Source organism: Triturus cristatus, unplaced genomic scaffold (genome assembly GCF_964204655.1).
Source record: "Triturus cristatus unplaced genomic scaffold, aTriCri1.1 SCAFFOLD_517, whole genome shotgun sequence".
Taxonomy (NCBI): Eukaryota; Metazoa; Chordata; class Amphibia; order Caudata; family Salamandridae; genus Triturus; species Triturus cristatus.
Window position 1 is genome coordinate 1 of NW_028187514.1, and position 14332 is coordinate 14332.

The following is a 14332-nucleotide window of genomic DNA, read 5'->3' on the forward strand; positions in this document are numbered from 1 at the left end:
TGTATAGAAGTATGAATGGAAGTGAACGGATACATGGGTGGGTGGAAAGATCCAGTGTGTGCCCAGAATGGTCCTTGGAAGGATGAACGCATGAATGGCTGTGTAGAAGTATGGATGAAGTGAAAGGATACATGGGTGGGTGGAAAGATCCAGTGTGTGCCCAGGGATGGTCCTTGGAAGGAGAGAATGCTGATAGATGGACAGATGTCAGAGTGAGAGGTGGCCGGAGGAGTGTGGGTCTAGATACAAGCGCAGACTGCTCAGTGGATGGATGAATCATGAGTGAATGAAAGGACGTGTGAATTAAGTGATAGAAATATGAAAGTTGAAGCTAAGCTGTAGGATTCATTCGGAAGTGTAAATGTCAAGAAAAGCAATGAATGAGCCAGGCATTCTTGCTCCGGTCACTCGTCATTAGATGTTTGATCAAACAAGGAGAGCATTTTTAGTTTCTGGCTACTCCCTTGTTGAGGTCACCTTTGCTAGTGACCAACATGCCCTGTGGGCCAGGAGTCCAAATGTTACTAAGGTTACTTAATGTGATTCATTATTTTGTGCTAACCACTTACAGCGCTTAGAAGCGCTATGTAAAAATAATGTATGACCCTTTTACTTTTCTTTAAATCCTGTGCTTTCGAAATGGAAATGCTACTTTGCCTCATGGCATATCTGGTCTTTCTGGAAACTATTCAACAAAGACCCACCTGGCGTGTTTTCGAGCCTGCTGCGAGGGCGCCGCCCTTCTGGTCATTAACTGTTGAACGGCCCTTTTACCCCGTCCAGGGAACCATCATCACGTGGTTTGACAGTCCCTGCGTTTACCTGCCTTTTCTTTTCATGCTCAGCTCTGTAGGGTCTGCCTTTGGAAAATAACCGCATTGAATACTTAACAGTTTCTAGTTCTATTTGATTATATTGCATTTGCACCTTTATTCGTTTTTATAAATCAGTGCATTAGCAGCATCAGCTGAGGGGACATTCCCTGAGTGCTTTTAGCTGATGTATCCTTGAACCCTCCCCCCTAGAGTGCTTGCATTAAACTGCCCGAGGGACTCCTTTAGAATGAATATCCTTTCGGACTCCTTCCTATGTGTCTGGGCCTCGTGTGCCAAGAATAGATGAGATGTGGCCGGTCCACACAGTAAACGTAGGCCTGTGGCTTTTACATGCTTTCAGCTGTTCGTAAAAAGAATCTCCATTCTAGTGCCCCGAACAGACCACGAATGCAGGCCATCGAGCAGGCTCGAACTGAAACAGAAAGGAGTCCCGGGCACAGCAATCAAAGTGGCCACATTAGAGAATTTGCAAACATGGGTCACATTTTCAGCAAAGTGGGCAGTTCTAACTTCGTAAGGACAGCTGTATAAGTGTTTTGGCAGGGATTGAAGACAGCATGGCTTTGAGCTTGCTGCATGTAACATTTCTCGTTATCAGAGGAATAATCAGTAAAAACCGACCAGGCGAACCACGAAGCAGGCCCCAAAACAGCTCAAAAACTGTCCCCCACACTGACCTGTCACCAGCCCTCCTGCACTGCCTGGTCGCCTTGTGGGCCATTGCGACCCCCACAGACACATGAGAAACGAGCCAGGTCCTTTCTTTAAAGGCCATTTGCCATCCAAGCTTCTAACCTGTGTAAAAAAAAAGGGTGAGACGGCAGCAGAGCCCCCGAATGCAATACCTAAACTTTGCCAAACTTTTCATTGATTTCTAGACATGGAAACTGGAAACCAGCTGGAATAGTGCACTGGTGTCTAGAGAGCGCCCATAAACCTGCGGGTCTGAGAGGGGGGCTTCTATGGCCCGATTACACTCAAACCCTGGATAGTGGCACTATCTGTGATACCAAAATATTGATGGCAATTCGAATTTGTGCAGTAAACCATGCACTCCTGCATGTTCCCCAGGTGAATTTCGGCACAGTTTACAGGATGAAAAATGGCAGATAAATCATCTGATCAGTGACCTTGCCAAAGGAGAGGCAGTTGAGACCCATGCCCCAGCTCTTTGTCAAGACTCGAACTGGGTTCCACCCAGGCGCGCAACACCCATTGGACTCACAGGGCTTCTGCCCCCCCCCCCCCCCCCCCCCCCCCGTCGTGTGTGGCAGCCCGGGATGAGACACCCTTCCCGGGCAAAAAAGCAACCGCACCCGAGCACTTCACAGGTCTTTAAAAGACCATTTGCATGTTAATGAGGCCTCGCTGTTGTTTCACCCCTTCTACGAGCCCCTGCAGCTCCACTCTGCCGATTGCTTAAAGTTCAGCCCCCCCCGAAATTTTTGCTCAGCCCCCCCCCCGAAATTTGGCTCTAGTTGCGCCTCTGGTTCCACCACCACACCCATGAATATATCAAGAGGCAATGCAACTGAAAAACCAAGCAATGGCAAATGCATTAGGTTCCGCCTGGGGGGAGGATTAATAATAAGCTCGGAGGTGGTGGAGCAGAGTATTGAGTGTAGAGAGAATGGTGTGTGTGCTCTCCGTGCAAGAATGAAGCTTGATAAGTGTCTGAGTGCAGGGTGAAAGTGCTTCAATGCATGGGGATTGATGCGACTTCGGTGCAAAATGAAAACTGTGAGAGTACGGGGTGAGAGATGTTGCCCTGTCTAAGGTACGATGTGTGCGAGTTACTTCCTGGCTGCTTTCAAAGACCGGGGTAGAGACATACCTGGGTTTGCGGACAGTTGAAATGAAGCAAATGGAACTGAACCCCTTCCAACATCACGGTCTCGACCATAGCTGCGATCATGCAAAAACTATTTCATAGATTGAAATATGGAGTGGAAGTGTCTTGAGGTGTTCACCGAGGGTAAAAGCCTGTGTTTCAGAGAGAAGAGCAATTCTGTGCTCTCAGTTTCAACGAGGGAGCCCACCAGGCTCTGCTTAAACGGGTCCCCGTGTGAACATATGTAGAGATTGAACCTATATGAAATCTTCCAAGTAGACTACACAAGATACCCAATGATTTACAAAAAACAGGGGTTGAGATATAGGAACCGCATCCTTCACTCCTAGTGAATTCACAATAGTCCAAAATGTGGGCAGTGCAAAATGTGTGGCTATGCTGTAGGAATGCAATTACAATTTAAAGGAACTAATGTGCAGTCTATTAACTAATCCGTATCTGATACTGTTGGTAGAACTATTAACCTTTCTATTCTTTTTAATTCAGGTGGAATCAACGAAGCCTTTACACTCAACTGGAGCAACAACATAGGTACGTTTACACTTATTATTCCAATGAATTAAACCTAAGACTCTTTGAAAAATTGCCTTTTCAAAAGAACCCTCTGAATACGAAAGGTGAGAGCTATTTGGGGTCTGAGCAACGGAAACAAGGTTTCGAATAACTACCGAGTACAGAGTCTTTATTTTGAAATTGGCCCCCACAGCTGAACTTGCGCAACTGGAACTGGCTTGACTAATCTTTCAACTCTGGAAAGAAGATGCCGATACAATGCCAGCTCGTAAATCTTCTGCCTCGGAGCTCCTTTGAACAAGCATTGGCATAGCCAATAGGTCTCGCTTTTGGGACCTTAAGTGATTTTTTTCAACATCATGCCATCCTCGGTGTAAATAAAAGCAACCTCTGTTATTAAATGTCAATGCTAATCACCGTGAACCATCGGCTTCAAAACACTGTAACATGGTTCAAGTAAATGTTCCATTTTGCGGGGCCTGTTGCTGGCTACAACGGAGTGGGTTTTGGGGCACATTTTGCCAATATCAGCCTATGTTTTGCTAAGAGATGTTAAACATGTGCACTCGAGTCCACGACACTGCAGGAGGCAGGGGAATGAATTAAAAGATGCGCTGTTTTTTTTGTATAAGTTAAAATGTGCGCGAGCTCCATGCGCTTCTATGGCAACATATTTTTCAAAGAAACGAAGGGTAATCGCTCTTCTAAAACACTGTGTGCCATGCTGCAAGTAAGTGTTCCCTTTTGCGTGGCCTGTTGCTGGATACAGAGGAGCTGAGTTTGGGGCACATTTTGCCAGCATCCGCCTGTGTTTTATTGAGAAGTGTCAGATATGCACTAAAGTTAGCAAGAGTGCAGGAGGCAGGGGAGTAAACGACAAAATGCGCTGGTTTTTTTTTGTTGGGCAATTTAGAATGTGCGTAGGCTTCGGGGACAGTGCTGAATTGGTGTTGGTGAAACATCTTCATATACACCTCAGCTTCCACTACCGGGGGGATCTTGGTAGAAATCTCACAAAACCAGATGGTCATATGAACACTTAATATGCAGACAGCGTGCTTGGAAAAGTGTTCGGGCAGAGAGCAGTCGAGTAAAGAAATGACTCTGAAAATTGAATCTCTTTATGTTAGCGGAATATGAGCACAATTGATCAGAAAGGTTCAAGGTCCTGCCGACATTGAAAACTAAGCCATCTCGATTGAGGTATTTAATCTGCTTTCCCATTGCCAACCTGCACTTAAAGCTGTAGCATTACAAACAAGCGCGTGGCAAAATGGAAAGAGAAGCAGGATTCTGGAGAAGGGGAAACACGCTTTCAACATTTATGTGGCAAAAGTGAAAGCGAACATTTATAAACAAAGTCAACTTAAAGACGCTGGAAAAGTGAAAGAGAACGTTTATAAAAAAAAATCAGCTTAATGCGGGCCGTGACTGCAAGGTTGAATGCTGTGCTGTGTGCAGAGCTGGCAGCGTACAAGGTTGAATGTTGTGCTGTGTGCACGCAGAGCTGGCATGCACAAGGTTTAATGCTGTGCTGTGTGGGTGCAGAGCTGGCAGTGTACAAGGATGAATGCTGTCGTGTGTGCAGGGCTGCCACTGTACAAGGTTGAATGCTGTGCTGTGTGCATGGAGAACAGCCAGGGTACAAGGTTGAATGCTTTGTGCGAGTCGCGGCCGGCATTAATCGTGGGTGGGTGGGTCGAGTGGGGAAGTGGTAAATTTAATAATACATTTTAAAAACGTACCTGTCCACCGACCAGGTCACACGCTTTCTTGGCTCCTGCTCTCCTGCCAGGGACAGGAAGCAGGCAGCCTCCCTTCCCTCCCCTGAGCCAATCACAATGCTGAAATGGCAGCATTGCGATTAGTCGGGACAGCACCCAGCCTAGAGCCTATGGGGAGGCCATTTTTACCATGTAGGCTGTATTGCAGCCTGCATGGAGAAAGGGCAGAGTGCACATGGCTAGTATGGGAGGTTAGGCGTAGAATGTAGGAAGCAAGGCTATCTGGGAATGCAGAGGACTGAGATTGCTGGGACAAGCGACCGTCATGGATAGCTTGCTGTGACGTCCTTCCTCCATTCTTTAATTCCTGCATCCTTGCCTCACTGCATCCTTGCCTCACTGCATCCTTGCCTCACTGCATCCTTGCCTCACTGCATCCTTGCCTCACTGCATCCTTGCCTCACTGCATCCTTGCCTCACTGCATCCTTGCCTCACTGCATCCTTGCCTCACTGCATACTTGCCTTCCTGAAGTCTTGATAGTGTTTTTCCTGCAGAGTGAAATTACACCTCAAGACCACTAAGACAGGCTTCCCATGTGTTTTTCTTGAGTCCTCATCAGGTTATTTGGGTCTGTCGAGGACACGTGCACCTACACCACAGTGATTGGTTACAACCTTCACCTCAGCAGGCAGTTTCAAAGCTGTTGGTTGGTGCAGCTGTTACAGTTTAGTTTTTTATTCAGCTCGTAAACTTTATTTGTTGTTTTGATAAACCATAAGTCACATATACACACAAAGATGCAAAGTATTTAAAAAACGAGTTTAAGACATAAAACCAACAATGAGCAGCTATTCGAGGTAAAACATAAAACGTTATCAATTTTCAAGACACCGTATCTCCGCAATAAAAACATAGTGCTATTTTTTAGCGCAAACTTTCTTGGCTAGACAACAGTGTATAAACTAGAGCAAGTAAACATTAGATAAAGTGCATAATAGCTTTCCACTGAAACTACATCTTTCAAACATTAGATAAAGTGCATGGTGGCTTTCCAATGAAACTGGATATTGACAGGTTGAGAGCCTGTATGCAACTGAGCACTGTTCACAAAGTGTCCTACTTGACACTACTTTTTTTGAAAAATGTATGTTTAATTTTCAGCATTGAAACATGACATACTCTAGAACTTTACACATTATTTTCTTATGTGGAAACGCATAAGAATGTAGCAGTTTGTACCAATACAAATTAATGACATTTAAACAGCATGGATACAAACAGTTTTCACATGTAGCACAATACCAAATTACATGTACTAAACATGATGCAATAACACAAAAAAATTCAACACAGCAGAAAATTTTTTAAATGCCCAATGCATTTCGGAACCAGCCGGTTCCTTCGTCAGGGGCAATCTGAAAAATATAAAGCGAACCATGTTGCTAGTTAGGATTATGTTGTGGGGGCTCAATCTCAGTGACTCTAATCCAGAGCAGACGTGTCTGACAACAAGTTACCTGTTTGTCTGTGTGGTTAAATGTTATCTGCAACGGACAGAAATATGACTGAGTCAGCATGGGCTCAAGTGATGATATATACGTGAAAGAAGATTGTAAAACATAGTCAACTACGCGCTTACCTGGGTGTGCAACACTCGTATTTCTGAAATTATGAAAGCGAACCAGATCATGTTAGTGAAATTAATCAGGACAGGAGTCCTAATGCAAGTGCTCGATAATCGATAGAGGGTTACAGTAGTGGTAATGAATTCATACCTTACGCAAGATGGTTGGCTCTGAAGCTGTTGGAAAAATAATAATTGCGTGTGTAAACCATTAGCGTATCAAGTGAACTATACTAGATGCACAAGATCATCAGAAGTACAGTCTAAAAAAAGTTGCGTGTAAGGCTAAACGGGTGAAATCTTACCTCCGGAGGTTTTGTGAAGAGCTGCGTAAAGAGAAAGGGAGAAAAAAGGAACGAGTTTTGTTTATAAAAAACGGAAGAATTAACGGAATGGTGTGACCAGAATGAACAGCGTACTCAACCAACGAGAAGCACGTCACAGAAACCTCACCTTAAAAATGCTACGGGGGAGAAATAACGAACGTCTCTGCAACACCAGTGAACGAGTGCAAAGCGTCAGCTGAAAATGCGCTTTTGTAAGAGAAACAATTCAGGACATAAACCGGAAGTACCTGACATAAACGATGGACTAAGAAAGTCTTGGTTTTAATCTAATGAACAGAAGGTTCTCAGTGCTAACATGGGTGCCATGTTGGAACGGAGACGAAACGCTGCAAGATAGGGGGGAAATTCATAAATGCAAGATATAATGAGCGATAAGAGAACGGAACAATCAGAACTAAGAAGTATTTCGTGATCATTACTTTTACGAGCTCCTAGTCTGAACAAATGAGATCGGGTAATGTATGTGGGCATACATCGGTGCCAAGTAGAAACAAAATAATAAAACATCACAGTGCATAAAATGATGACGACTAGGGGATAAAAAAAGAGCAGAGTTCTCTCAGCGGAGATATGTTCAGCAAACTTAAAGTTCCTCATCTTTCGGACTAATAGATCCGTTGGGTAGTGTTAACATATGTGTTGTGTACAATAAACTGTGTGCACAATGTGGATGAAATGCGCATCGAGATATATAGACAAGTGCTGAGAGTTCCTTTGAAAACTGAAAGGTGCGTGGTAACCTAAATAATCGTGCATAAGGAGTTGGTATGTGTGTAACATGATATTAAGTGAGTTTTGCTGTAATGTTCGTAGTTGGTTTTACAGTTTAGAAGCTGGCCTAAGGGGATGCTGACTAGTTAAGAAACTCTTGGTTAAATAAAGCACGACATGTCCATCCGGTCATTGAGACCGGTGGGTGCCATGGTGTCCAGGCTTTTGATCCAAAAAACTTCCCTTTGGAGAAGTCTCAGGTGATTGTTGGTACCTTGTTGTAGCTCCACATGTTCAATTATTTGAAATCTTAGTTGTGATATAGAATGGCATGCTTCATGCCAGTGGGATGCCAGAGGAGAATTTTTACTCAAAGTTCTGATGCGACTTTTGTGTTCGGTCAGACGTGTTTTCATTTTCCGTTCAGTTTTTCCAATGTATAGTTTGCCACACGGGCATTTGATCCCGTAAATTACATTGGAAGTATTGCAATCGCTGGTGTGTCGTAATGCAACGTCCTTGCCAGTGGTAGGATGTTTTAAGATATTTCCTAGGATGATGTTGTTGCAGTGTGAACAATTATGACATTTCACCGTGCCTTTGTGGGTGCGGCCAGTTTGAGGTTGTTGCTTGGTGGAAGATATTAGTTCACGGAGGTTTTGGCCCCTTGTGTAAGCGTGCAGAGGTGGTTCACAGAAGATGTTATTAAATTCAGTTTCATTTGATAGTAGTTCCCACCGTTTATTGATAATCTTCTTGATGGCTGTAGAGCAAGTAGAATATCTGGATATGAAGACTATATTGGATTTATTGACTTTACTGGTGGGTGACAATAAATCTTCCCGTGATTTGGCCAATGCTCGTTGTGCACAAGAGTCAATGATGGTGGAAGGGTACCCTCGTTCATAGTATTTTTCTTTTTGTTCATTAATCTTGGTCGTGCTGTCTACCATGTTGGAACAAATGCGTTTAATGCGGATAAACTGAGAGTAAGGTAAATTGTGGATAAGGTTATTAGGATGAAAGCTGGTGAAATGTAACGCATTGTTGCGATCAGTGGGTTTAGTGTAGACCGTGGTTGAGAGTCTTGGTCCATCAGGATTTTTATTGATGGTAACATCAAGGAATTGGATAGTCTGTGTTTCAATCCTGTGGGTGAATTGTATCCTAGAGTTGTGAGAATTTAAAGTGGTTATCATTTCTTCCAGGAGTTGCTGGGAGTTGGTCCAAACCAGAAAGATGTCGTCAATGTATCGACTGTAGGTGTAAATGTTTGTCCACCATTGAGGTATGTCCATGATGTACTCCTGTTCAAACATTGCCATGAAGATGTTGGCGTATGAGGGAGCTCCTGGAAAGCCCATAGAAGTTCCCGAGAGTTGGGCGTAAAATTGTTCATTCCATTTAAAGTAACTGTGGTGAAGGCAAAAGTGTAAGAGTTGCAAAATGAAAACCTTCTCTGTATCAATGTCTTCGCGTTGGAGTAGAGCCCATTTAACTGCCTCCATGCCTGTGGAATGAGTAATAGAGGTGTAGAGAGCCACCACATCAATAGTACACAATAACCAAGTGGATTGAATATTTGGTTGAATGAGTTGAAGTTTCTTGAGGAAGTCTGTGGTATCCTTGGTGTATGACCACCAGTTTTGCACGAATTTCTGTAAGTAGTGATCCAAATATTTTCCTACGACATCAAAAATTGAGTCGCATCCAGAGACAATAGGTCTGAAAGGTGGTTGATGTAGGTTTTTGTGTATTTTTGGTAACATATACAGGTGAGGTCTGCGTGGATTTGGTGTGGTGAGGAACTGTCTGGTTTGTTCGTCAATCCATCCTAGATCGTAAGCTTTTTTCAAGATCCCTTGCAAGATGATTTCCAGCTGTGGTGTTGGATCGGTTTGTAAAAGTAGGTATGTGGATTGATCATTCACATGAAGCATGCCATTCTATATCACAACTAAGATTTCAAATAATTGAACATGTGGAGCTACAACAAGGTACCAACAATCACCTGAGACTTCTCCAAAGGGAAGTTTTTTGGATCAAAAGCCTGGACACCATGGCACCCACCGGTCTCAATGACCGGATGGACATGTCGTGCTTTATTTAACCAAGAGTTTCTTAACTAGTCAGCATCCCCTTAGGCCAGCTTCTAAACTGTAAAACCAACTACGAACATTACAGCAAAACTCACTTAATATCATGTTACACACATACCAACTCCTTATGCACGATTATTTAGGTTACCACGCACCTTTCAGTTTTCAAAGGAACTCTCAGCACTTGTCTATATATCTCGATGCGCATTTCATCCACATTGTGCACACAGTTTATTGTACACAACACATATGTTAACACTACCCAACGGATCTATTAGTCCGAAAGATGAGGAACTTTAAGTTTGCTGAACATATCTCCGCTGAGAGAACTCTGCTCCTTTTTTTATCCCCTAGTCGTCATCATTTTATGCACTGTGATGTTTTATTATTTTGTTTCTACTTGGCACCGATGTATGCCCACATACATTACCCGATCTCATTTGTTCAGACTAGGAGCTCGTAAAAGTAATGATCACGAAATACTTCTTAGTTCTGATTGTTCCGTTCTCTTATCGCTCATTATATCTTGCATTTATGAATTTCCCCCCTATCTTGCAGCGTTTCGTCTCCGTTCCAACATGGCACCCATGTTAGCACTGAGAACCTCCTGTTCATTAGATTAAAACCAAGACTTTCTTAGTCCATCGTTTATGTCGGGTACTTCCGGTTTATGTCCTGAATTGTTTCTCTTACAAAAGCGCATTTTCAGCTGACGCTTTGCACTCATTCACTGGTGTTGCAGAGACGTTCGTTATTTCTCCCCCGTAGCATTTTTAAGGTGAGATTTCTGTGACGTGCTTCTCGTTGGTTGAGTACGCTGTTCATTCTGGTCACACCATTCCGTTAATTCTTCCGTTTTTTATAAACAAAACTCGTTCCTTTTTTCTCCCTTTCTCTTTACGCAGCTCTTCACAAAACCTCCGGAGGTAAGATTTCACCCGTTTAGCCTTACACGCAACTTTTTTTAGACTGTACTTCTGAGGATCTTGTGCGTCTAGTATAGTTCACTTGATACGCTAATGGTTTACACACGCAATTATTATTTTTCCAACAGCTTCAGAGCCGACCATCTTGCGTAAGGTATGAATTCATTACCACTACTGTAACCCTCTATCGATTATCGAGCACTTGCATTAGGACTCCTGTCCTGATTAATTTCACTAACATGATCTGGTTCGCTTTCATAATTTCAGAAATACGAGTGTTGCACACCCAGGTAAGCGCGTAGTTGACTATGTTTTACAATCTTCTTTCACGTATATATCATCACTTGAGCCCATGCTGACTCAGTCATATTTCTGTCCGTTGCAGATAACATTTAACCACACAGACAAACAGGTAACTTGTTGTCAGACACGTCTGCTCTGTATTAGTCACTGAGATTGAGCCCCCACAACATAATCCTAACTAGCAACATGGTTCGCTTTATATTTTTCAGATTGGCCCCTGACGAAGGAACCGGCTGGTTCCGAAATGCATTGGGCATTTAAAAAATTTTCTGCTGTGTTGAATTTTTTTGTGTTATTGCATCATGTTTAGTACATGTAATTTGGTATTGTGCTACATGTGAAAACTGTTTGTATCCATGCTGTTTAAATGTCATTAATTTGTATTGGTACAAACTGCTACATTCTTATGCGTTTCCACATAAGAAAATAATGTGTAAAGTTCTAGAGTATGTCCTGTTTCAATGCTGAAAATTAAACATACATTTTTCAAAAAAAGTAGTGTCAAGTAGGAGACTTTGTGAACAGTGCTCAGTTGCATACAGGCTCTCAACCTGTCAATATCCGGTCTTTTTCAGTAGGAGAGGACAAACTCCTACAGAACTGATGCACCGCTGCTCCCATCAATTGAGAATTATTGATTAAACAGTTACATCGCAGGAGTGCTCTCCCCACACAACTGCTGTCTTTCCAATGAAACTGACAGGTTTCAATCAAGAATAATTCATTTTCTTATCAATGGCTTTCTGGAAAAATTTAAAATTCAGCCGATGAATAAATGCTGGCTTAATATTGGTGTTGATATTCTGTCCTCGATATTCTTGTACTGCGATATCATTGGTGGCAATATTCTGTCCCCGATATTCTTGTACCACGATATAGCTGGTGTCGATATTCTGTCCTCGATATTCTTGTACCAGGATATAGTTGGTGTCAAATTTTGGCTGTACAGCCCACTGCAGGGCCATAAATTTACCTGTAATCTTGAGAGAAAGGTAGCCATTTCCATAACTGGCAGGAACAGTGAGGGCTTTCAATCCTGGGGGCAATAGTAATGGACTCTTGAGCCAGTGGTGTAACAAACTGATAAGCCCCCCCTGCAGAATGTGGTGAGGGACGTTTGAGACTCACAAATCCTGCATATACTCCTATGTTTTAGGCTGAATGGAGCCCACTGAAGGGTGTGGGCCCCTCTACGTCACAGGGGTTCAGGAACCTGCATTATGTCCCTGCCTTGAAGACTTGCGACATCACTTTAGAAGGGGCTTTGAGCAGTTTAGTGCCACTGTTATTTGTTGCCCAGAGGCTTCCTGCTTTACGGAAGAGATAGTTCATCTAACACATGTTCACTTGCCCACAGTGTATCTGAGATGTATATGTAAATCCATGTGTGACATAACTGGAACGCTCTGAGGACACATTACCATAACATAACATGTGTATTTGTAAAGTGCACGTTCACACAGAAGGGTATCTTGGTGCTGAGTAATAGATGTTTATTGTTACCCAACTCAATGGTACTCTTTTATTGACCTCAGAAGGATAAAAGGCTGAGTGGACCCGCCAGGATTAGAACCTGTAACCATGAGGCCAAACACAGACCCCTTACAGTGAACACATTTGTCTACTATGCCACCAGACCCAGCACACTGAATGGTGCTCCCTGCATTATAGTTCTGTTCTACTCCGATGCCCTTAGAGTGGCCCTCTGTGGTTGCATCTCAAACACCCCACAGTAGTTTTACCCTTCTGGTTTCCAGGCTACAAACTACATTCGGTTCAGACACCTGCCCTGGCTGGAACAATGAACTGGCTGAAGTCAGTTTGGCTGTATGGGCAGCGTCCTCTTCACCTCTACCCATCGTCTTGGGACATCCAGCCCGGTACCACCCAGTATTCATCCCTCAAACAATAGGCTGCTCCCCTCTCTGGGTGCTTGAATCCCAGGAAAGAGAAGCTGGTGAAGCTGCTCCCGCTTCTGGTGGATGGAGTTAAAAGCTATAAAGATGGCCACCCATTTGCTTGGCTTGGCTACTGGTCGGTGCCTACAAGTTTGGACACGTACTGGCTCTAACTAGTCAGCAAATTCTATTCACCTTAACCTCGACTGAAGCTTGGCAGCACAAGCCAAGAGACTGAGTAACCAGAAAAGGGATTTGTAGATGCTTCTTCTGTCCAGAAGGTGGAAGAGGCTTAGACCCCTTTCGAGACCTGTTGTAATTTCTCTTGTGGGCCTAAAGCCATCCCCCTGCTTTTGATTTGTTTGTTTCAGTGTCCTTTACAAATTCTTGCTTCCTAGTGATCACCCCTGCCTCTTTGTCCCTCCTTTTTCCCTTCTGTTCCTCCCACGCAGCAGGAACTAAGTACCGTCTCATTCCGCTATGGTTCTTTTTGTTCTTTCGGGGACTATTTTTTTCTTGGTTTACTGGTCTGTTACTTCTTGCCTGTTTTCAGCTTCAGAAGCATAGCTGCTTACGTGTAAATATAGCATTCCTCCCGCCAACTTCTTAATGCCGCAGTTATTAGTGCTGCCTCCCTCCGTACCTCCCGCTCCTTAGATTGTATTTTTTAGCCTTTTTGCACTTTTCATGTCCGTCAGTTGGGCTTCTTTTTGGTAGGCTATTTGTTTTGTTTTCGGATTTCTTCTAAAGGAGATTGGGCTTGTTGATGTCTTGTCTCCCAAATGCTAGTTTTTCTGTCATGGTTTCATTCAGCTGTGCAGGAAGTTGCTTTGTCGCACTCCAACACCACCTCCTGCTGGGCTCTGGCGCGCTTCATGGTCTGTGGGTTAACAGCCCGCAGTTGATTTGTCAGGTGTGGCTCTCTTTAATAAACCATTAGATAGAGCTGCCCAGCAACCGCACCTCTCGGTCTGTCTTCGGACTCATGCCTAATCAAGGTGCCTGTTTTCACTCAGCTGTCCGTGAGTCCCAGCTCGTCTTAATAACTCGCAGGAAAATAAATTACATGCATCCCCAGACGCATGTAAATAAAAAAAATAGGAGACATTTCTAATTTGCAGTTGCTGCCTTAAAACTCTCTAGCTTAGCTTGAGGAGGGCCCGTAGCCGGGTTGTCACGTGTGGCTCTCTTTAATAAACCGCAAGATAGTGACTGCAGCAGCCGCGCCTCCCCGTCTGTCTTTGGACTCCTGCCTAATGAAGGTGCCTGTTTTCACTTAGCTGTCCGAGTCCACAACTTGGCTTGTGAATGTCATGTCATTTAGTTAATCTCTGGTAACGGACGGTATCCAATACATGTACGCACTCCCAGGTGGCTGGCTGATCACCACACTGTTTACAGCTAACCAGTCACTGTTAAAAGCTAATGCAATGTAGGTGGGAACTACTACCACATCCAATAAACAAACGTTTGTTCATTCATTACAATAAAGATCCC

At 43.7% G+C, this 14332-nt stretch overlaps 1 long non-coding RNA gene across 1 annotated transcript in view; it reads left to right on the plus strand.

Annotated features, from left to right (window-relative positions):
• Positions 1-3174: 3174 nt before the first annotated feature.
• LOC146771120 (uncharacterized) overlaps positions 3175-14332 on the plus strand; it is a 92970-nt gene continuing 81812 nt past the window's right edge. The window contains exon 1 of the long non-coding RNA XR_014975221.1: positions 3175-3219. This is a non-coding gene — a long non-coding RNA (uncharacterized LOC146771120). The remainder of the gene's footprint in view (positions 3220-14332) is intronic.